Below are 24198 nucleotides of genomic sequence, written 5' to 3'. Positions count from 1 at the left end.
GAAGGCCCCTTTCACACGGGCTGTCTGATCAGGTCCGCCTGTCAGTTTTTCAGGCAGACCTGATCGGACCCTTCATTCTCCTCTATGGAGCAGTAATCTGCCGCCATCTGATCCGGTCCACCAAAAGCAGACGGATGGTGGTTCTATTTTCTATCCATCCCGTGGATCGGATCAAATGGCATCGGATGGAAAGAGACAGACAGTCTGTTTTCATCCAATTGCGCTATAGAGGAGAGTGGGGTCATAGTCGTATTTATGTGTAAATTTAGTATCCGTTTTATTAAATAAAGCTTGGTTGTTAGTTTAAAAAAAAAAAAAACTGGCTCCTAACTTTTTTAGCTGGCTCCTAGATTTCAGGAAAATTTGTCAAGCCCTGTAGTAAACTATCCTTGGTGCCATCAAACTCAGGGCCCTGTGCTACAAGCGTGCTAACCACTAAAAAACAGTGGCAATTATTAAGATTAATTTTCTTAAGAGCATAAAGAAAAGTTCAGTCTAAACATTTATAACTCTCAACATTAAAACTACCTGGTCTCTATACTAAGACCCTAAAACAAAAAGCTTGCTCCATTGATACTCCGCTAAAAGCATTATTTGAAACATCCAAGAAATAGGGTGCCAATATTACACTGTCCAACAAGCCTCAGACCAGCCAACCTGAAAATGTGAATATCCTCAACACAAGGGACATGAAACAATAAAGACAATCAAGAACTGGGCACAAGGTGAATACAAAATACAAATATGTAATCTATGTTTTTGGTAAAAAAAAATAAATGTATATATAAATGTATATATATATATATATATATATATATATATATATATATATATATATATATATATATATATATATATATATATATATATATATATATATATATATATTATATATATGGGCTGCCACGACGCGTCGACTACAAAAAATCGTCGACGTGCGTAAAAAGCATCAACGCGTCAGCACGTGACGTCACACGCATCTCGCGCGAGTTGCATTAAAATAGCGGAACAGCAGCGGTAATGGCGACATCTGATCCTGGGGGAGAAAAAGCCAGCAGCAGCAGCGGTTCCACGTCCAGCAGCAGAGTACCAGTACCACAAAAGGCTTCCAGCAGCAGTTCCAGCAGCACAGTTCCAGTACAAAAGACAGCGAGAGCCCGATCACGGTCGTCAAGGGTATGGGGATACTTTCAGCAGAGGCCAAATAAAATGGTCCTCTGTTCCCTTTGCAAAAGTGAAATGGCATACCACGGCAGCACAACTGCTATGCACAAGCACCTCAGAAGAAAGCATCCTGGCGCACTGACCACAAAGGACGAGCCATCTTTGTAAGTACTAGTACTACTAATTTCAACAATATTAATTAATGCATTGCATTGCTAGCTGATGATTGCCTAGGCCGGGCCAGCTCACTTTTCTTAAATGGACTACAAGGCATTTTGCATTTGCAGCCCTCAGTGTCTGTCTTGTGGATCCCTCAGGTCATGATTGACAACAAGTGCAATGATCTGACCATGACCACCAGCACACCTGAGAGCTATTTTGACTGTGACTGCACTCTGCAGCATTATTAATTACAACATTGGCCATGGATATCTCAAAATTCTACTAGAAAAAATACAATTAATATGGTTAGCGTTGAGGCTGAGCATTCATAGATGTGTAAATTGGTAATGTTATTAATTATTATTATTATTGTTTTTCCTCAGGAAGAGGCAAAGCGGTGTACAAGATTTTTTCTTTCATAAAAAGGATGTCACTGCTTGCACACCCCAAGTGGCCATTACACTTACCAATAGCATACTCAACATGATTTTAAAAGATATGAGACCTCTTTCCATTGTAGACGGTCAAGGATTTCGTGAGATGATCAGCACATTTTACCCAGGATACACACTTCCCTCCAGGTCCCATTTCACGAAGCTGATGGAGAGGAAATATGAGGAGAATTTTGAACGATTGAAAGAGTCAATCAAAGATGTCAAATCCAAAATAGCTCTCACCACAGACGCATGGACCAGTATTGCCACAGAGGCATACTTGGGTGTCACATGCCACTTCATTAATGAAGACTGGAAGCTTACATCCTACAATCTGACCACTATGCCACTTGAAGATCGCCACACAGCTGAAAACATTGCTAACTGGGTGGAAAAAGCAGCTGAGAAGTTTGAGATATCCATGGCCAATGTAATTGCAGTTGTTCATGATAATGCTTCAAATGTTGTCGCTGCTCTGCGTATTTTGGAAGAAAAGCATCCTGGCATCTCTTCTCTCAGGTGTGCTGGTCATACATTGCAGCTAGTTGTCAACCATGCCCTGAGGGATCCCCAGATCAGCAAGACACTGAGGGCTGCGAAGTGCCTTGTGGAACATTTTAAAAAAAGTGAGCTGGCCACTACAAAGCAACAACAAATGGGTACCCCTGATCATGCGCTAATAAATGATGTATCCGTAAGATGGAACAGTACTTTACACATGATCAGTCGCCTGCTTGAACAGAGGTGGCCTGTCACTGCAACACTTTCCGATCCTGATGTCACACCACGAGGGAAGCGCTTCCTGGATTTAAAACATGATCAGTGGAGCTTACTTGAGGAAGTGGAACAAGTCTTGAAGCCTTTTGAGTGTGCTACTGTTTTCTTGAGTGGAGAGTCCTATGTGACTGGTTCCGCTCTACCTCCAGAAATCCATACAGAGCACAATTTGCGAGACAGCGGCAGTCAAGGCTTTCCAAAATGTTGCTGTGCAGGAGATGACCTCAAGATTGGAGCGGGAAACGAAATTCAGAGATGACGGAGGAGAAAATATATGTCTTATTGCAGCAGCCCTGGACCCCAGATTCTGCAAGCTAAAATTCCTGGCAGCAGAGGATAGTTTAAAAGTTCACCTCAAGGTCCAAGCTCTTGCTCTTGAAGAGAAAAGAAGATATGAGGAAGAGCAAACACATCAACGTCAATGTGAGGAACAGGTTCAGTCAGCCAGTGCAATGAGTCCAGACATGAAACTTTCAGAAAAGAGGCAAGTGTCTATGTTGGACTCTTTGCTCGGTTCAGATTCAGATGAACACCACAGTAATGGTGAGGATGACACTCACATCCAAGATCCAGAAATTCACAGTGAAGTTGTGAGGAATGAGATACACATGTACTTTAGTGACCAGGCCATTCCAAAGGAAGACAATCCACTGAAATGGTGGAAGGAAAATGAAGGGAGGTTTCCCATCTTGGCCATGCTGGCAAAGAGTTACTTGTGTGTGCCTGCAACATCAACCCTATCTGAAAGGCTTTTCTCAGTTGCTGGCAACATTGTGACTAAAAAAAGAGCAAGCCTAACTGCAGAGCATGTCGATATGCTAACCTTCCTCCATTGCAATGCTATATTATAGGTACAGGCCCCCAACCTGTACCTGTTGCACTCTCTTGGGTTGTATTGTTGGACTTCTTTAAACTACAAGATGGCTGTTGGCTGCCTTCAGGTAATCTTTCCTCAGTATTGGCCATTATAATTTGCACAGTGTTGAGCGGTGCTTGCTTTTTGTTGGACTTGGCTCCTTTAAAACTATGTTAGTTTTTAGGTATGTTTTACATTTACAAGTAACACACACACCAAAAAAAATACTGGTCAAACACTGTATATGGAAAACATACCTAAAAAGTAACCAAGTTTTAAAGGAGCCAACTAGTCCAACAAAAGCACTGCTCAACACTGTGCAAAAGTAATGGCCAAAAATAATGGCCAATACAGCAAAAGATTACCTGAAGGCAGAGAGCTGACTTGTAGTTTAAAGAAGTTAAAGTGTTAGGCAGATATGGCATTTTTCATGCCTGATGCCCTAAAGTGTTTGGCACTTTATGTGTCTCTTGTATTTTTGCACAGTTGCACAAGTTAGTGTTGTTGAGCACTGCAGTGCTTTATAATTTATATGGCATTTTGAATGCTTTTGGTTTTGAATTAATGGCATTATTCCTGCCTGATGTTAAAGTGTTGTTTACATTTTATTTTTGCCACTGAAACTTCAACCACATTGAAGTATTTTTTGGAAAAACTTTAATAAAAGTTGAAATATTATATTAGAAGTTGTACGTATCATTTTTTGTAAAGTTATTCAAAGGATTATTTAACTAATCAAAGAAAGAACACTAGATTAAGCAAAAAAAGAAAAAATTTAAATAATCGTTAGATTAGTCGACTAATCGTAAAAATAATCGATAGATTAGTCGACAAGACAAATTAATCGTTAGTTGCAGCCCTAATATATATCTCAATAAGCATATATTGATTGGTTTACACAAACGTTATAGCGTCTACAAACTAGGAATCAACCGATTATCAGTGGGGCCAATATTCATCTTTTTTGCAGTATAGATATCGGGCCACAAACTTGCCAATATTGCTTTAAGTGGTTGTAGCAGAGTGATGCCTGCAGCTACAGACATCACCCCGATACCGTTTTTATGCGCAGACGGGTGTTTTTATGCGCAGACGGGTGGGCTTTCTTGTAAACAGCAGCCGCTCAGCTGTTATTACAAGCAGTGGGAGGGGACACGGGGACACGGGGACACGGGGACACGGGGACACCCCCCCCCCCCCCGCCGCTCCACCCGGGTATCCCGTTCACCGTGACATCACTTCCAGTTACTGGAGCCTTAAAGGCACCAGATTTAAAAAAAAAAAAGAAGACGGTATTTTAAAAACAGGCAAAATTAGCCCTTTTTTTAATGCTTTTAAGTGCAGAGGAGGGTCTCGGGGTCTTAGATGCTTACAGGGGAAGAGGAGAACTTCTGCTTTAGCCGTCTAGGTGGCCCGAGCAGAAGTGGGTACCTGTCAAAACTAGGTACCCATTCCCACCCCCAAATGTGGCATGTAAGGGGGTGAGGAGTGTTTAAAGGGGAAGTTCCACTTTTGGGTGGAACTCTGCTTTAAGTCCTATTGGCTACAGTGCAGTGCAATGTGATGGTCGGTGTTGCACCGCACTTTGCTGAAGAAAAGTACTGCATGCCATACTATTTTCCAATGCACGCCACTGTATTGCAGTGGTATGACCTAACATAGGGCTTTTTGCTTTATCTATGCATTGGGAACGTATCTGCCAAGGCTGCCAAACTCAGTCCAACATAGCTGGTGAAAATGACCCTAAAATTTAAATCAATCAGTTTAAAGCAACAACTTCACTAGCTGAAAACATGTTGAATTCAAAAAGCTTTTCTTGTGTAACTAAAACATAAAAAAAAAAAAAAAACTGCTGACAGGAAAGATTCTATTGCCACTTCTAAGATAAAATTAAAAGCATTGGCAAAGCCTGTAAAAACTGTCCTGTGGTCACAACTGGTCAAACACAAATATGTACTTTTAGCTTGCATGGTGTAAACAGGTATAACCAGCGCCAATGCCCTTTCACCGATTTGGCAGAGTACAGATCAAAAACCTAAAACCAGCCGGTCCAGCCAACATGGTAGTAAGCTCTCGCCTGTGTGTTATAAATGACTTCCATCTTTTCTTATAGGTGGGAATCAGCCACATACATGGGACGTTTCCTGAACGCTGGAACTTGACAGCTAGTAACCAACGGTTAAAAACCTCAATTTTGCCACGTTTAGAAGCATTTTTATATTGTAAGATTGGTAGAGATGTATCCCTATTAAAAACACCTATAAATGAAACGCTTATAAATGCGAGTTAACGCGTTTACATGCGGTTACTTGCATTTGGCGTTTCAAATGCCAATAAACTTCCGTCTGAATGCATTTTATTTGCTTTAAAAAAAAATGCCAGTAAACTCAACTGCCTCTAAACGACTCAGAGAATATAGACAGATAAGATAACAGAGAAGAGTTCAGGGGCTGCTGAATAAAAACGCCCAACTGCTCCTAAACGTCCGTTTATCAGCAGCAGTGTACACGAGGCCTTAAAGCGGAGTTCCACCCTATTTTTTCACTTCGCAGTTTCCAATAGAAGAAAAAATCCTGAAAAATAATTGGATAATTAATTTTTTTTTTTCACTTACCTTGAGTTTAATGAAAATATACTTACCTTCCTTCCTCTTCCTCCCTCTGCGGCTGCAGCCCGCGCCGTCACTTCCTCCTTGCATTGACTCCTGGGAGATGGACGTCATCGCTCCCAGGAGTCAATGCGCCTGCACTGGCTCTGCTCGTCACTTCCGGTGCAGGCGCATCATTCCCTGCTAAATAGCTTCTGGGCATGCCCAGAACCTGTGCAGGGATGACCCGCCTGCACCAGAAGTGACGAACAGGGCCGGGTGCAGGGCATTCTGGGACTCAGACCTCACCGAAGTGGAGGCTCTGGCTTCAGCTGCCCACACCTGAGATGGCAGCGCTGGACAAGACATTTTCAAGGTAAGTATTTCTTCTAAAAGGTAAGTGAAACAGGGGACAGTTCAGAGGCTATCATTGCTTAAATGCACTAGCCCTGTCCCGGGGTATTTTTAGGAAAAAAAATATTTATTTTTATTACTTTCACTGTTTCCCAGTATAAATTAACCCCTTATAGTAGCGATTATCTGCTCTTTTTGTACCATAAAAGGGATCATTTTTGTTTTTTTAGCCCCATTACAGGTGATACAAAAAAAAAAAAAAAAAAACATGCTGCTGCTGCTACTACTAAACGTCTTAGGCCTGGTTAACACCTAAGCATTTTTTGGTGCTTTTTGCAGAAACGCACTACAGTTCTTTTAACATGGTTTCCTATGGGACACATTCACATCTATGCTCATTTCAGCTGCTGCGTATTTGGAAAAGGTCAAGGACTTTTTTCAATGCAAAAGGGTGTTTTTTTTTTTGCCTTTCTGGTTTGAAAGCCTTCAATGCATAAGCTGTAGAAAAGCATGTAGTGCGATTTTGCCGCGATTTGCGTTTTTTTAATTTGCCCAACAACAAATTGACCAAAAAAAAAAAAAACACAAATCCCAGCATAATCGCATGCACAAAATGAACAGCAAAAAGCACTGCATAGGTGTGAACCGATCCTTATGCTGGCCATACACGTTTCGATTTTCGGACGAGAATATTCACATGAAAAAAATCTTCGTACATTCGATGAATGAAAGAATGCCGTTTAGAAATTTCACTTGCTTTTAACATTCAGTTTTAAAATTAATGTAATTTTAATTAAGCTGTGCGAGTTTAGGAGATATTTAGTTATTTACTGTACCCTACAGGTAAACCTTTAATATAGAAAGCAGAGTTTACTAGCACTTTAAGGACCCTTGCACACGGGGCCCTCTAGGTGCAGTGTTCTTAGACCGGACAATTGCAGCTACCAGCCCCGTTGCCTGCAGCAGGTCAAAGTCTATGGCAAGCTGCGGCTAGACATTGTACTGCATGGTACCAGAATTTAGGGCCCTGTGCATTCAGCAATGAAGGTCAAAAACATTTTTCGGTCCAATAGTTTTTATCACAAATTGATTGTATCATTCAGAAGTTTATACTTTAACAACTATCAGAAAGTTATCAGAACATGGATGCATTTTCCAATATGATCAGAGACCCTGACCAGTTAAACATAGAAAAATATTTTAGGCCCAACAATCCAGCTCTACTCATTGGCACATCCAAGGCTATGAGCCCATTAGTACCTAGGCACCAAGAAACATCAACAGGTAATAATAAGTATCAATAAGCTGGTGATCACCCAAAGTTCCAGAATATGGGAGATATAAAAAGCAATGTCAACTAGGACTGGTCATGGTACCTCAAATCATGTGGTCTCGATCTAAAAAAAAAAAAAAAAAAAAAAAAAAAAAAAAAGGAACAAATGGGGAGACTTTACGGTCCCCTAGCAGCATCCTACCAAAAATTATTAAGGTAGAACAGTCAAGATTTTTTATGAAGGCTGCAAAGAAAATACATGCTGCCTTTGAGAGTAATCTTGAATATAAAAATATATGAATAGAGAAGAAGCAAAATTTAAAACTGTAAAATTGTGTTTGAGAGCCTATCCACCCAATCTACACAGGCACACATTTTCACGGACGCAGTTTTGTTTTGAAGTATAGCACTGCTCTGCTTGCCAGTGACTGGCTGTACTCATCATGCAATTCGATTTATGGTCCTCAGACTCTCTGTGACAAGGTATATATTAACCTGTGCAAGAGTTCAGAGGAACAACAAACTGTGTTACAGCAGAGTTCCCTATAATACGAATCCATTGCCCTTTACAGAACCGCTATTCTCATATTTACAAGGTGTACAGTATTGGATTTTAGTCAAAATCTTACTTTTAAAAACGATGCCTGGTCGCGGCCATCTTGGATGTGGGCATTTGAAGCCGCAGTGTAATCTGCTTTGTCCTTCTTCCTGATTCCAGGGAGTGTTCTGGGAGTTCTTCCCGATTCCAGCCTCCTGGGAGTGATGACAAACAGCTCCCAGGATGCAATGCAAAGGCGGAAGTGATGTCAGTGGCCGTGGCCACAGAGGGGGAGAAGGAGGAAGTACAATAAAAAATGCCCTGAATCCCTTCTATTAAGTCATAAAATGCCACTAGGTGTGCTCCAAACAAAGGATGGGGGGCTGGTCCCGTGGTCTTCCCCGCTTCAGGTGGGGGTTTTGGTGGGCCCCCTTGCCGGCCAAGTAGTAGATGCCAGCGGGGATTCCTATCCCCTTCCACTCGGGTGGGTGACTATCCTCCACATGGACTCTTGTATACAGCAATGCTGCACATGAAGGAATAAGTATGGAAGATAAGACCACATACAAACCCAGGTTATGCTATATGTTTATGCTTTGTGATAGTATGTTTTACACGAGGTTGTTCCCTGTACTACGTAGTCCACATTTCTATTACCATCATGCAAATGTTTGCAGCATTGTTGTTCCTTATTGTTCATGGCATACCTTTAAATAAAGAATTAAAAAAAAAAAAAAAAAAAATGCCCTGAAAATAAGGTAAGGGACCCACGAAAAAAATTGAAAATGCCCAATTGTTGATCAGCATAACAAGCACTCCAGGAATCACTAAAGTTGCAAAATAGGCCGGAACTCCGCTTTAAAACATCAAAAATCTCAAAGAAATTAAAAAAAATAAAAAAAAAAACACTCACATGGTACCAACCTACTCCAACCCCGCCGCTCCACATCTCTCAACTCCCAGCTATATTAGGAGCTATATTCCAGACGGCATGCAATGGGTAAATGGTCATCTTTATCAAGGAATAAGCCAACCATACATCTATTCCTGAGGAACTGAGCATCTTTCTCCCTAGAACACAGCCAGAGAGTCCTGTTCTGACATCCCACCCACGCAGTTTCCTCTTGAAGTGCGCTATCTTGCTGGCCACGAGAAAGCTGCGCACCATTGCCACATATGTATTACACTCCCCCAGGATTTCTGAAACCACATTGGAGAACCCAGTTTACAAGAGACCCCTTATAGCCCCAATTGGGACAACATTGAGCCTGCTCACACCACAGTGTTTCTATTACTGCAACAAAAATGCAGGTTATGCGAGTTCCAACGGCATAGTTCACACCAGTCAAGTGCGTTCCAGTGCATTTCAGTATCAGAAAAAAAAATAATAAAACATAGTGCTTTTTTCCCCTGCACAGAACAAGCATCACAAAAACGTACCAGACCCCAGCACAGTGGAGGAAAAAAAAAAAAACAGGAAAAAAAAAGTAAAAGCATCTGGACTGCATCCAGAAACGCATCGAAAATGCATTGGAATGCATACAAATGTGCATGCAGAAACCAACCGGAACAGATGTGGAGAGCGTTTTTTGGTGCGAACCGGCACTTATTCTGCAAACCAGTACTAGGTGGTAATCTCTACTGTACTTTCCTCACATATCCATGTTTACATCCATCAGGTTGGTTACATTTATGCTGAACAGGAGCCCTTGGAACTAACTTTATACATTGTTGCGTTCACTCTGCTGAGCAGGAAACTCCTCCTCCACCGAATTGTTTGATCTCTCAGCCAGTCTTTTTTTCTCTGGTTTCTCCTACATGACAACAGATACTTCCGAAAAATGCAAAACGCATTAAAAGTATGTCAAACACACATGTAAAAAAAAAACAACACACTGGAAAATGCATCAACTGCGACAAGCATTAAGCCCCGTACACACGTAGCGATTGTCGGCCGTAAATATTCGGCCGACGACCGATCGGCCGATTGTAGGCTTGTTAGTATGATGCTTCCGACAGCGCATTTTCGGCCGAACAGAATCTGTCGTGCAGACTTTAAAATATTTGTTGGCCGTCACCAGAACGGCCGATTGTTCGCCAGTCAGTACAGATTTCGGCCGACAGACAGCAGATTTGCAAGACTGGGCATGCTCAGAAAAGAAAAAAGACAAGGAAAGTTAACCATCACATGACATCACTTCTGCAGTCGGCTGTTGTTGGCCGACAAAATTCGTGTGCAGTCTTTTGAAGTTTTCAACAGACAGGACAGCCCTGGACAAAAGACGGCCGATCGTTCGGCCGACGATCAGTACGTGTGTACGGGGCTTAAGTGTGAACCTCACCTCACACTCCCAATATTTTTGTATTATCAGTGGATCCAACCAACTCCCACCTTTCCCAGACTTTTTACATCTACAATTCCAACACCCCACCTTTCCCTCCATCAGAACATAATAGCTCAGCCGGGGAGATCGCTGTACTAACATTGCATAGTCAGTACAGCTGTTCAGTTTTTTTTTCTCGTTTAGCCCACTGGGTTGAAGGAAAAAACCTACTAGTGTGTGCTAGGCTTTACACAGGTTAGTTAGTACAGGGGGGGGGGGGGGGGGGGGGGGCGGCTTAGTGGAATTATACCAGTGATATAACTTTCAAATTAGAAAAAAAAGTTACCGATTGACCCTAGACAGACAAGGTCAAAACTATTAATTATTGACAAACGTCAATTTCCACTATGATAAAACGTGGGCAAACATGATACAAGGCCACAGGAAAGGGAAAACGTATCAATTCTGTTGAGCAGCGAGAGTACAAAACAGGAGCAGTGAGAACTTTTCTATCACACCACATCTATGTGCACAGATCCCTGACCACTTCAAGGGGTTCTTAAGGAGAAATATAGTCAAAGCTCGTTTGGCTGTACTTCTCCTATGGATCACGGGAGTGCAATTCGTTCTGCATTCCTGTGACCCGTTTTCAGCAGCAAGCAGACTGAAGTCCACTCTCCGCTGACATCACAGAAGTAGGTCCAGGCACCGCATCATCACGACCACGGAGTCAGGATCCGCCAGATCCCTGGACCGGCAACCGTCTCGGCCTCTCAGCGAGTCGCTAAGAGCCTGAGCCGGCCACTCCGCCCCCTCCACAGCCAAGCGCTCCAGAGAGCGAGGAGGGAGCTGCTGAGTGACAGGCAGCGGCTCTCTGCTCTAGGAGCTGTCAGCACGAGCGATCTGAGGTGTTCGATCGCTCGGTTCTCAGTGTAGAGGCACCAGGGGACCGATGCTGCATCCATCTAGGTAAGTATTAATCCAAAAAATAACCACAAAACTACACTTCTCTTTCAGGTCAAAGGGTGTTTTTTTTTTTTTTTTTTTTTTTAACCTTAAGGTGTTTGTAAAGTCCCTTTCTGACTTTACAAGTATCTCCACCAGAGCATGCTGCCATTAATGATAGTGTGCTTTTTTTTTTATTACTATTAATGAAAAGGTTAAATACCCTCTCACACTGCAGTTTTGTGGTCACATGGTCCCCCTCCGCTCGTCTTCCCCGATCTATGAAGGGACTGTGATTTTTCTGTAATGTCAGCCGGCCAGCAAAGGAGGATCACGTGACCGCACAGCGGCAGTTTGAGAAAAGGTATGTAGCCTTCTCACTTAAAAAAAAAACAACATACACTATCGTTAATGGCAGCATACTCCGGAGGGGATACAAGTATTTTTGCTGCATTTTGCAGCTGAATAGTGGCGGGAGGGGCAGGGAGGAGAACCGCTCTTATGCTCACAGGCAGGGAAGGGAGGAGAGAGACTACCAGCGGAGCAGCACGCTGACATAAGCACGTAACCTGACCACGGTAATCTGACTCAGCAGCCATGATTACTGTGGTCAGCACCGGAGGGAGACAGAGGAACAGGCAGGTTCAACCAGGTATGTTACATGATAGGAAGGGAAAAATTAAACAGTAGAAGCAATGTGCTATAGATTATGCCTTAAAGGAACACGATGTTAGGGTTACAACCACTTTAAAGCATTCTATGCAAGAAAGTAAAAACCCAATTCCTGTTCCTCCCCAACCCCTCCTTAAAGAGGAAGTAAAGCTGCCTCTGTAACTTGTACCCATAGGTAAGCCTATGATAAGGCTTGTAAATATCTCCTAAACATGCACGGTTTAGGAAATATTTCATTTGCATGCAGCCAGTGACATCACTGGCGCATGCGAACTGAAGGAACGGCCGCCCATGCCGTTCCTTCAAAGCTCTGTGCCATAAACTGCGGCTCCTGCACACATGTGCGGGAGTGACGTCATTGCATCTCCTGCCAATCAGATGATTGGAGGACACGAACCCAGAAGTAAGACGTCTGAACATGTCGGCCGTGTCACCATTGAGCGGGTGGCGCTGCAGAGGCTTCCTTCTAAGGTAGGCATTTCATTTCATAAAGAGCTAGCATGCGATGCATACTAACCCATTATGCCTTCGTCTTTCAGGGTGTGTTTTTTTTTTTCTGAGGTTTATAACCTCTTTAAACACTTGCCTGGGTCCGGTATCAATCCAGCACTGTGCCCATCTGCAGTCTGTTTCCCTCTCCCCACTCTCACAGGCTTGGCTAAGAGCAGTGGGAGTCATTGGCACCTTCTGCTGGCAGTCACATCCTGTGAGCAGAAAGCAGGGCTGCACGTGCGCACAGGGAAGAGAGCGCTGCATTAAAACACACCTTAACCCTGAATATAAAATGCTGCGAGTAAGGATTTCTATTTCAGAAAGACACCTCATACTACGTCCTTCTGAAAAAAAACTCTGTACACCTTCCACCCCATGAGATGCTTTAGAACCGGTATCCTCAAACTACGGCCCTCCAGCTGTTACAGAACTACACATCCCATGAGGCATTGTAAAACTGACATTCACAGACATGACTAGGCATGATGGGAATTGTAGTTCCTGAACAGCTGGAGGGCCATAGTTTGAAGACCCTTGCCTTAGAACATTCACTTAGCTGATCATGTGCAATTTGTACTTTCTACCAACACCTTGGTGCTGAGATGAATGAACTCACACACATGCGTGGGGGTACATCATCCCAGACTGGCCAACCAAGACAGCTAAAGACCCCAAAACCAGAAAGCAGGAAGATGTCAGTACTGGAAAGGGAGCTTGCAGACGTCACATAGCTGGAGGGGAGGCAAATAATGGAGGGCTCAGTTACACGTTTTTATTATTATTCGGCCATGGATGTTTGTTTGGCTTTGCTGACATTTTGGTAAAAAAAAAAAAAATTCTCATCCCAAATCCTAGTAGGGGGGACAACTTTCTTATTGCTCCTATAGGTGCCAGTGACATCACTAGGAGAGCCCCAGATAACAAATCTCAGAAGATGAAGCTCCAAATCAGATCTTCAGCTTTCTCAGGATCACACAAAAACATTGTGATGTCACCCTTGCGAACCCAAAACCACGTTTTTTTTCTTTTTTTTTTTAAACATTTTTTCCTTCCACTTTTTTTTTTATAGTGTTCGCGGTCCACATTTTATTCTCTTTTAGGTCTTGTTCACACTGGGATGCACAGTATTCCATGCATCCTCAATCATGTCAATCGGGACGCAGCGGCTGCATGGACAGAGCCGCTGCTCCTAATTGGATATCCGTGCGGGTGCACAATCCTCACAGGGACTGTTCACCCAAACAGATTTCAAATTGGGAGCAGCAGTTGCGTCCGCACAGCCGCTGCGTCCCAATTGAATGGACTGCCTGCACAAGTGTGCATCCCCATGCTGGTAAACACAGCCCTCACACGGTGTGCACTGTAGTATACCTGTAAAACTGAGGTCTTTCACACCAGTTCTGCTTTATGCTACATTCACACTAGAGTGTTGTGTTTTCATGAGATTTTTTAAGCGTTTTTTTTTTTAGCAGATATGCAAATGTGTCAGGCATTTTTCATCTCGGAGTTTTGTTTTAGCCAACAGGGGAGCAGATCACCTAAAGACACCTGTAAAAATAAATGCTTAATTCAAGTGTTTTCAGGTATTCCCATTAAAGTCTATGGGGACAAAACCTTTAAATTCTGCATGAAAATTAGCTCATGTACTTTAAGCGACACGCGTTTTGCTACAAGCAACTGCGCTCAGATGTGAACAGGGTCCACTGAAATGAATGGGAGTTTGCTTGTTGAGCGTATTGTAAACGTTCAAGTGTGAACGGGGCCTGATGGGGAACTCCTGGTACGTTTTACTGCAGCTTGTTCCCCTCAGGATGCGTTCTAGTTGACATTGAGGGCCCATTGAAACCTAGGTGTCCTCAAACGTTGTGTTAGCATGTGTTGCAATAAGGGAACCCGTTCAAACCAAAATGACCAATTAGATAAAGAATTATGACCATGCACCTTTATATGGAACAGTACAATCAGTCTCAGTCTAAAGCAGGCGATACATTGAAAATAAAAGAGAATCCACCTGGTGGTAATGTGGACACCGGTTAACCGTAATAATACAACCATGCCACGTACTATGATATTCTGTGCGACTGGCCATAAGGTATATTTGAACTGCAGCATTTAGACTTAATAGGCACAACCAAATAAAATTACCGTTAAAGTGTAGCTACAGGACCCTGCATTCACTATATCTGGTCTCCCACAGTACACAGAAATTCTTTTAGTAAATACAAACTGCTTAATACCTTGTCTCATCAGCAGTATATAGCAGTCTTGTGAATTTTATCAGTGTCTGGTTAAAGCTTGTAGGAGGAATTTTCATACTGCACTGAGATGTCCTATCAGGATCCAGGACCCCTGACCCTCTGTCTGGACAGTGCTGATTGGCCCTGTGCTGATCACATGCACTCTCCCAAGAATAAAAACCCCTCTAGCAACACAAGCAAAACTGAGCATATGCAGTCTGACTCCGAGGCTCTGTCTTATCCGGGCCTGTTCTGGAGTGGTTTACTACTGCTTCAAAGGTTGCGGCCCAATTCTAGTCACCCAACATATGAAATTTCAAATTAGAAATCCAAATGATATAAATAGTAGAGGGTAGGGATCGACCGATTATCGGCAAGGCCGATATTGACTTTTGCCGATATATTTTTATCAGCCCCGGAACTGGGGGATATTCCAAATATTGCTCATTTGAGGGTAAAATGATGTCACATAGCATGATTCCGTTTACAAATGTTATTGAATATGCCACTCACATATGTACAAATTAAAGATATAAGCAATGAAGGGATGTCATGACATCACTTCCGGGTACTGGCGGCGCAAGATTTAAAAAAATGACAGCATTCAAAACAGCTAAACTTGGCATTTTGAATGCTTTTAAGTGCAGATGAGGGGTTTGGGGTCTTTTAGACCCCCAGATCCCTCCCCAAAGTACCTGTCAAGTGATAAAAATAAAAATACATTTTTCTTCTCTAAATGTATGAAAATATTGGCCCATATCGGCCGATACCGATATGCAATGGCCAAAATATTGGTATCGGCAATGAAAAACCGATATCGGTCGATAACTAGTAGAGGGTTCCACCACTCCTTCACAAGAGGCTCAACATGTTTCGTGTATTACACTTCCTCAGGAGCAGAAGGTGATGCTGTAAAAATGCTACAAATTGCGTCGCCTGGAAAGAATCCCGGGTAAGATATGCCACACTGGGAACTGCAAAGACAGAACCAAAGTCCATAAAATTAACAGCAAGGTGGGTATGTAACTCAATCTACATGAAGGTATGGGTGGCAGCCCTTAATTCAGATCCATTTATTTGTGAGAAATATACATCACAGCCTGCTATGCAGGAGTCATGGGTATCGGACAGAAATAGAGAATAAAGGACTGAGCCAACCTCAAAAAGTCTATATACACATTAATGCCAATATAGAGGACCAACAGGGCATTAACAGCAAATAAACCGCTTAAACCATGGGTAAGGCTTAATGATATAAATCTATACTTATCCTCCCAGTAAGGGGTCCCCCACCGAGTCCTCAGCTGCTCATGGATTGATTGAATGCTCTACTGGCCAAGATACGAACAATCTATGGTGAGGCTGATTGATGGATTAACTTGGGTACAATCAACCTGTTGGATTTTTCACATACGACTACTGCCGGTGGCTATAGCAACTAGCAGTAATCATTGTGTTCTGTCGGGTAGGAAGGCTCCCCATGCCCCCCAGCCAGAAGGAGAACACAAAAGCTCCACGGGAGGGATTCAAGAGATTTTCTTTCCTTCCGAGAAAGAAAATCATCTAAGGCGTGCAAGCTCAACACCAGAGCACATAGAAAACGGTTTCCTATGTGCCCTGTTCACACCACAACACTGCCTTGAGGTACAATGCTCTGCATTTTCACCGTGCAACGTGCTGCATAGACTTGGAGTGTCATTTTGTGACAATTCAATAAAGTAAATGAAAGACAAAACATTTAATGCATTATAAATAGGAAGCACCCCTAAACCCAGCAGAGCAGCGCGTAGGCATTTCAGCGTATAAGTGGGAGTGAGTGGATCCTTAGGCCCATTTCACACCCGAGGGTTATGAAGCTCGAAGCTACAAAACCCTCCATGTTAACCCCTAAACGCTGCCTCCCAGCATACCTTTAACGGCCAGGAGATTGGGCAGAATCTGTATCACATGGCTGCTAATATTGGCTCTCAGCAGACACATGATCAGGGGCCCGTCCTGGTGCCTCCTGAACCGAAGCCATGACCGAGAGTTGTCACACAGTTCGGTCAGATTGCTGGTAGTGCGCTCTCATCACACAACCTCATGCCACCAAGGACAGTAGGCCTCGTTTGCATTTGCATTGCTCTTTGGGACAGGTACATGCAGGAATTATACCCCCGGTTTCAGTAACACCAAAAGGGGTAAGATTCCTGCATGTGTACATCCCCCACTGCTGCCCTTCCAGCTAAAGGAGGAGTGGTTGAGGAGCAGGAAGCATGTGGCTCAACCGCAGGGTATTACCACCCCCAACTGCTAGTGTAAACAAGCCCTGAACGTGTGGGGGGCTGGGCGGTAAAGCCTACCTTTCTTGCTGCCCCATATATGCTTTACACAGTTCCCGCACAGCACATCACTCCTAAAAATCACGGCAAAAAAAAAGCCTGCATTGCGCCAGCAAACACTGACGCCCTGTGTGAATGGCGCCTTCCCAGCTAGCCAAAATGGGTTTTTTGTTTTTTCATGTGACATGCATAAAGCAGCCCATGGATTACAATGGCATGCCTACAAGCGGCAAAGTAGCTCATGAACTTTTTTGCTGCGTTCCAATTTGGGCATTCACAACGCGTTTTGATGTGTTTGTGGCTTGTTTTTGAGTGTAGCAAAACGCGTATTTTCTTGCCACGTTTAGGGTGCCATTAACAACTAATGGCACAGAGAGCGCTAAGTGCATTTTTTGTCGATGGAGCCTTAGGCTTCATTCAAACCTTCAAATCATCATGCGTGTGATGCCGTTATTTTTTAAAGACACCCCAAACATGGCCGAGAGACGCACATTATGTTGCAGCCCAAACATGCATTACAAAAACACGGGAGGCTCACTGCCAGGAAAATAAATAAGTGCAGGCATTACTTTGACATGTAAGAATGCTGTTGTGTGCACATGGCACGTCACGCAGAGGTAAATGGAACCTCAGTGCATTCAAGAAAGGCGCCGCAAAACGCGCTAAGGCCTGGTTCACAATAGCGCGATTTCAGATGGGACTTCAGTCGCATAGAATCCCACGACAATAGAGATCACATTGGTGTCCATTCAAATCAATGCAGCACAATGTGTTTTTGGAAAAGATACGTGTTACACTGGTGCAGTTGCTGTGTGATTTTGGCCCCACAAGCTTCTATAAAATTGCACTAAAAACAAATCTAAAAATGGACGTGCACGCGTTTTTGGTAGATTTCTGTATAAAATCTCCTTCTAAAATATATATTTTTTTTAAACGCATCAGAAAAGTGCTGTCACACCACAAATTGTATAAAGCTCCGTTCACACTACTGTGATGCGATTTACAGTGCAATTATATAGTGTGACTTTAGCTACATTTAGCATATATTTTATGGGGCCAAATACCACTGTAAATCACACCAAAGTAGTAGAGAACCCTTCCCCAAAGTTGCATCGCAGCTGCACTGCATTGATGTGAACGGGCACCATTGGAAGCAATGGGATTCCCATTGTCATGCAATCCAGTGTGACCCAAATCGCATCAGCGTGAACCAAGACTAAATTCATAGCCGATTTCACACAGAACCCATGTGGTTTCTACGCAACGCATATGCGGTTCTGGCTCAGGTTACCCACTCCTTCCCATAGACATATTAGATCTAGACATATGCCGGTTTTCGGTAATTCGATATATCGCGGTATTGCATAGCCACGGTATTGTTATTGTGGCATTTTTAAAATACCGAGTTTATCTACTCCTGGGTCTGACTTGTGAATTGATACATTTCAGTGAGCTGGATGACTCATTCACTCACACAGCTCTCCCAGTAACTATAAACAAAAATGATTACATTGTATCTTTTCCTTCCCTCTGCCAGGGAGAAAGGAAGTTTAACCTCTTAAAGACTGGATCTTTTTATGACACTTGTTGCTTGCAAGTTAAAATCAGTTTTTTTTTTTGCTAGAAAAGTACTTAGAACCCCCAAACATTTTATATATTTTTTTAGCAGAGACCCTACAGAAAAAAATGGCGATTGTTGTAATATTTTATGTCACACTGTATTTGCGCAGCAGTCTTTCAAACGCAATAGACTTTAATGAATAAAAAAAAAAAAAACTAACAGTAAGTTATCCCAATTTTTTTTTTGTTACACAGAGAATCGTGATCTTTATTCCAAGCTAAAAAATCATGATTCCCATTTTGGCCAGAATCGTGCAGCTCTAATAAATATATATATATATATATACACACACACACACACATAGCAGCCCACATTACATTATTATATAGCCATCAAGCAGTGTCTGGCCTACCTGGTGATGACTGGTCCTGGCGCTCTGATCCGATGGCCTGGTCTTTAAAGGGGCAAATCCTTGCGATCCAGAAGTGGTTAAACCTGCAGGAGGACCGGTGTTTTTATCTATTAATGACTTTACTATTGCTTTAGGCCTGGTTCACATGTATGCGGGTTGGGGGCCAACATTTGCACAGGCATAGCAGCCCATTGATGTGAATGGGCTTGAGCTGCTATGCCTGCGTTTTCAGCTGAAAAAAGGTGCATGCAGAATTTAAAAAAATGCAGTGGCCATGAAATCCATCCTTCTTTTGCACCATGCGACTTACCTGCCGTTGCTGCACACGCAAACTGTTTTTAAATGCCTTGCCCACGTATACAAAAAATGCAGAAAGCTTGCCAGAGCAGGAACTGCAGGTTAGTCGCATGGTGCAAAAGCAGGATGGATTTCAAGGCCACTGAATTTTAAAAAAATGCTGCATGCACCTTTTTTCTGCAGAAAATGAGGGCATAGCAGCCCGTTCAAATCAATGGGCTGCTATGCCTGTGCAAATGTGGGCCGCCAACCCGCATACATGTGAACCGCCAACCCGCATACATGTGAACCGCCAACCCGCATACATGTGAACCGCCAACCCGCATACATGTGAACCAGGCCTAAAGCAATAGTAAAGTAATTTATAAATAACAACACCTCCTTCAGGTTTAACCACTTCTTGACCACAAGGATTTGCCCTCTTAATGACCAGGCCATCGGATCGGAGCCGAGCGCCAGGACCAGTTATCACCAGTTAGGCCAGACACTGCTTGATGACCTATTTTAGGCCTGGTTCACAGAGTCTGTACTGACTGACTATATAATAATGTGCATAAGTGAACCAAAGCCCCTAAATTCAGCAATGAAATTCAAGTGAGGTGGAAATTTTATAATTTAAATTTAATAATAGAATACCGTGATAATACCGTATACCGTGGCAAAACCTTAATCAATTAATCGCAGCATGAAAATCTGATACCGTCACAAGCCTAATTAGATCGCGCATTTTCTGATAGCACACCAAAATTGCAGCATCTTTGGCGCATTTTCAGAATGCGATCTAACAGAAGTCTATGGGAAAGTGTAGTTACACCAGGCACAAAGCGGCCTTAGACACGGAAGGTGCGTCAATACGCGGTGCGATATTCTACGTTCCCAACAATACGCGGTGCGATATTCTACGTTCCCAACAATACGCGGTGCGATGTTCTACGTTCCCAACAATACGCGGTGCGATGTTCTACGTTCCCAACAATACGCGGTGCGATGTTCTACGTTCCCAACAATACGCGGTGCGATATTCTACGTTCCCAACAATACGCGGTGCGATATTCTACGTTCCCAACAATACGCGGTGCGATGTTCTACGTTCCCAACAATACGCGGTGCGATGTTCTACGTTCCCAACAATACGCGGTGCGATGTTCTACGTTCCCAACAATACGCGGTGCGATATTCTACGTTCCCAACAATACGCGGTGCGATATTCTACGTTCCCAACAATACGCGGTGCGATGTTCTACGTTCCCAACAATACACGGTGCGATATTCTACGTTCCAAAAACCGCAAAGCAGAGGCGTGAATGGGCCCCCAATGATTTTTCACAAGATTCACCCACCCATCTCAGCCTGCTAATGAAATCCAATGAGAAATGTGTGACTTTTAGAAGAATAGTTGGTGAACGTTGGGTGAAAACAGATATAAACCCCTCCCCCAGTATAAATGATGTCAGAATGGGCCCCGTGTCCCCTATAGGAGGAAATCCTCATCGGGGACCCCCCTGAGCACCCCGAATCATCTTCCCCCGGCCGGATGTAGCGGAGGAATGTGATGGGTGTACAGGACACGAGGAGCCCCTCCGGACACCCGGGACTGCCCCCGGAGATCCCCCCCATCCCCCATATCATACAGGCCCGGGGCTCTCCGCACCTCCCCCACCACTCACCGTATACTCGCTGATCCCGCCTCCCCCGCTCCGCTCACACCGTCAGTCCCGATCTCCGTACTGCGAAGCTCAGCGCCCCCTCCGGAGTGTCAGCCGGGTAGGATCCGCGCAGTGTCCGCCATTTTGTGCTCCGCCTCCTCCGCTTCCTTCCTCCGTTTGGTCCCGGCGCTGAGGCCCGGGGAGCCGCCTCACTGCGGCCCGACCACCATGTCCCGGGAGGTTGCTGTGTCCCCGGTGCTGTGCCGCGGCGGCTCTACGGATCTGTCCGGATCACTCCTCCTTCTCGGACACAGCGGCCGCGCACGGTCCTGTCAGAGCGTCACGGGTTCGCTTATAGCCGAATCAGAGTAAGAGGACGAGAGCTCGGGCGGATCACAGCGCATCGTCCGTGTGTGGGCAATATTACACCGGCAACGAGAGACGGAGCGCCTCGATCATTCTGCCGGAATTCACCCCGAGCCGCTCTACGGCGCTGCCAGGACCTGTGGTGCAGCGCTACCGGGCTCGAGTGAAACTCCAGATCGTCAGGGGGCGGAGCCAACTCATCTTACACGCTTCATGTGTCTGAGCGAGCTAGAGGGGGACAATACACTCTGAGCACCGAGAGATGGGATCGTCCGATCACTGACACACCATAATCCAATCCCATGTGTGGCACAGCACTATGACTGGGATCTGCAGCACTGGGTTCCCATGGAGTTTGCATGTTCTCCCAGTGCTTGTGTGGGTTTCCTCCTTCAAAGACATGCTGGAAGATTAAACTGGTAGTAAACTTAGGGTCTATTCCAGGGAACCTCTACTACGGCCCTCCAACTGTTGTGGAACTACATGTCCCATGAGGCATTGTAAAACTCTGACAATCACAGACATGACTAGGCATGATGGGAATTGTAGTTCCTGAACAACTGGAGGGCCATAGTTTGAAGACCCCTGGTCTATTCACTGACATTTACCGCAGGCGATAACACAGTCACGTGACTCATTTGCATAAATGATTCCATGCAGTAAATAAAGTCCAATTCACACCAAAAAAAAATAACAATTATGCAATATTTATTGCAAAATGAAAAATGTGCCGGTAAATATCATCAAACTATGCGGTAAGTTCCTAAGTCCAATTCACAAAGGGAACAGAGAGTAAACAAACAAAATGCAATATTTATCACCAGGGTTTTACTGACGGTATCACGTGCGATATTTGTCAAAAACAGTGTGGGGGTCCCCCTCCCAAATAGATGGTTGCTATGGAGTGGGCCAAAAAGCCAGCCACTGCGTCCCTAACAACGGATGACTCATCAGCTGTTAGCAGTATATACCACTCATTCACATGGGGGGTGGCAGGGATCTGGGGGCCCCCTTAGTTCCGGATTCTGATAAGCCCCCTCCCTGCAGACCCCCACAACCCTGGGGGGACGAGGTGCTTTGGGGTGGGGGGTGACAGGCCCCCCCATCCCAAAGTGCCCCCCCACCTATGTTGAGGGCATGTGACCTGGTATGGCGCTCGATGGTCCCCCCCTTTCCCAGACCTGCCGGGCTGCATGCTCAGACAAGGGTCTGGTATGGATTTTGGTGGGGACCCTACGCTGGTTTTTTTTTTTTTTTTCATAATTTTTAATTGCTGGCGATTTTTTTTTTTTTATATTCAGCTGTCAGTGAGGAGCCCCTTGACAGCTTATTAGTCATCCGTTAGCAACCAGCACAATGTGATAAATAACCGCATGAAAAAGTGCGGTAATTACCACTCAGTAGAACAAACACCGCATTCCATATTTAATACAAAATTCTTAGTGAATTGCCCTTTCAAAACTGATTTAATCAAAGCGCTAAATCCCCGCATTTTATTTACCAGTAATTAACTCTTAGTAAATTGATGCCTTTGTTTTTAAAAAAAATGTGTACCTACGGGTAATCTTTTAATAAATCTTACCAGTAGGTACAGTAAATATTATTATTATATTGGATTTATATAGCGCCAACAGTTTGCGCAGCACTTTACAACATGAATATCTCCTAAATGTAGCACCCTACAGGTAGGTGCTAGGTAAAGTATAGTGGGCCTTGGCTGCCTAACAGCAGAGCCATGATTCCAGCTGGCTGTCATGTCTCCCAGGTGTGTCTGCTGAGAGGGGAGTCTCCCCACTGTGCTCCATGAGAGGATTCTCATTGGGCAGTAGAGGAAATCCAATCAGAGACACACTCAGGCCTGTATCTACCCCAGAAGGCAGATTCTGCCGCAGAGGATTCTGGGAGTGGGTATAATTTTTGAGGGAACACATGACGCAGCGTCTTTGGCGGAAAGCAGAGTCCCAGGAGGGAGAGTGCGGCTGTCTCTCCTCCGGTGGCTGCCCGGGAATCCAGAGAGTGCCGAGTTGAGCTGCAGAGGGGATCCGGTGTGCTGAGGACCAGTGGAGAAAGAGGGGTTCAGTTCCAGGAAAGCCTGCCAAGGTTGTAAGTACTGCAAACTGCCCCTGGGGGTCTGCCAAGTGTAGAGGGGACCGCTCCGGTGAAGGTTCCAGGAGTCCGCTAGCTGTAAAGGGGGGTACCTAGTCAGAGGACACTGAAGTGTTAGAGGGGGGTACCTAGTCAGAGGACCCTGAAGTGTTAGAGGGGGGTACCTAGTCAGAGGACCCTGAAGTGTTAGATGGGGGTACCTAGTCAGAGGACCCTGAAGTGTTAGAGGGGGTACCTAGTCAGAGGACCCTGAAGTGTTAGATGGGGGTACCTAGTCAGAGGACCCTGAAGTGTTAGATGGGGGTACCTAGTCAGAGGACCCTGAAGTGTTAGAGGGGGGTACCTAGTTGGAGGACCCTGAAGTGTTAGAGGGGGGTACCTAGTCAGAGGACCCTGAAGTGTTAGAGGGGGGTACCTAGTCAGAGGACCCTGAAGTGTTAGAGGGGGTACCTAGTCGGAGGACCCTGAAGTGTTAGAGGGGGTGCCTAGTCAGAGGACCCTGAAGTGTTAGAGGGGGGTACCTAGTCAGAGGACCCTGAAGTGTTAGAGGGGGGTACCTAGTCAGAGGACCCTGAAGTGTTAGAGGGGGTACCTAGTCAGAGGACCCTGAAGTGTTAGAGGGGGGTACCTAGTCAGAGGACCCTGAAGTGTTAGAGGGGGGTACCTAGTCAGAG

The 24198-nt window shown here is 44.4% G+C and overlaps 1 protein-coding gene across 1 annotated transcript in view; it reads right to left on the bottom strand.

The window, feature by feature from the left end:
- Positions 1 to 21383, bottom strand: part of NCOR1 (nuclear receptor corepressor 1) — a 310428-nt gene extending 289045 nt beyond the window's left edge. Inside the window, exon 1 of the mRNA XM_082245149.1 lies at positions 21074 to 21383. The gene's annotated coding sequence lies outside the window, so the exon portion shown is untranslated. The remainder of the gene's footprint in view (positions 1 to 21073) is intronic.
- Positions 21384 to 24198: the final 2815 nt, after the last annotated feature.

This window comes from Pelophylax lessonae, assembly GCF_965119305.1.
Source record: "Pelophylax lessonae genome assembly, chromosome: 2".
Classification (NCBI taxonomy): Eukaryota; Metazoa; Chordata; class Amphibia; order Anura; family Ranidae; genus Pelophylax; species Pelophylax lessonae.
Note: the sequence above shows the minus strand (reverse complement) of the source record. Positions and strands in the feature narration are given on the sequence as shown.